The 1120-nt window shown below is 43.5% G+C and overlaps 1 pseudogene; it reads left to right on the top strand.

The window, feature by feature from the left end:
* The window catches only part of LOC102831946, a 13027-nt pseudogene extending 12062 nt beyond the window's left edge, over window positions 1-965 (top strand).
* Window positions 966-1120: the final 155 nt, after the last annotated feature.

The raw sequence follows: 1120 nt of genomic DNA, 5'->3' as shown, positions 1-1120 counted from the left end.
TTTTAAAATGAGTCATCTCACAATAAAGCAGCTGAGGACTCTAGACTCATGGAGGCAGGCTTGCAGAATGTGCCCTTGGGTCATTTAAATGATTATATTCCTGAATGTTTTGTGTACATTCTACCCCACGACCCAAAAAACACCCAGAGTGAATAGAAGCAAATGCTGAATGAAGATACATGGAGGAGATTGTAATCATTGCAATGAAACAATGAGTGTAAAAACAATGTTCTCCCATGTAAACTATCACTCAATTCACAATAAAAACTTTAAAAAAAAAAGAGACAAGAGAGTCGGGATCAAAGGAAACAAGAGAATGGAGTGGTTGCAATTGCCAGAAGCCAAGGAATGTGGGCAGCCTCTAGAGGGTGGAGAAGACAAGGAAGTGGATTATCCTCTGGAGCCTCCAGAAGAAAAGCAGCCCTGCCAATATCTTGATTTTAGCCCAGTGAAACCCATTTCAGACTTCTACATCTAGAATATATTTAAGAGAATAAATCTGTGATGTTTAAAAAAAAAGGAAAAAAAAGCATATGGTAGCAAAGGGTCAAGTTCAATACCATTATAAAATTGTAAATATGGAGCTTCGGCGGCTCACCTCTGCCTTAGAGTCACCGGCGCCCAGGCCAGACAGTCGCAAGGCATTCAACAGCTACTGCAAACGGAGAAGCGCCATGCTGAGAAGGTGTCCGAGGCCCTCAACGGAAAGAACCGAAGCGCAGGTCAAAGAAGAAGCGGAGGCTGAAACTGAACAGTACTACCTGCAAAGGGTGCAAGGCCAAGGAAGCTAAGGCTCTGGTATCCCATGGCAGCTGCAGCATGGAACTGGAGAAGGAGACCCAGGAGGAGATGACTGCCCTCCAGACTTACTTCCGGCAAACAGGGATGACGTCCTGGATAACCTCTTGACCTTTGTCTGTGCCATCTGACCAGAAAGCCATGAAAACTACCATATAAATGAATAGGGAAGAAGGACGCACCTGTGCGTCGCATTTTAGATGCTGTCATACACAATAAGAAGCTTTAGCCAAGCTAGAGTTTCTTATTCTTGTGAGAAGGCATTACATTTTCCTGTATATTATGTTAGCTTCCTTCACTTTTTGAAGAGGAGCATAACCTA

This window comes from Chrysochloris asiatica, unplaced genomic scaffold (assembly GCF_000296735.1).
Source record: "Chrysochloris asiatica unplaced genomic scaffold, ChrAsi1.0 scaffold00028, whole genome shotgun sequence".
In the NCBI taxonomy this organism is placed as follows: domain Eukaryota; kingdom Metazoa; phylum Chordata; class Mammalia; order Afrosoricida; family Chrysochloridae; genus Chrysochloris; species Chrysochloris asiatica.
Note: the sequence above shows the minus strand (reverse complement) of the source record. Positions and strands in the feature narration are given on the sequence as shown.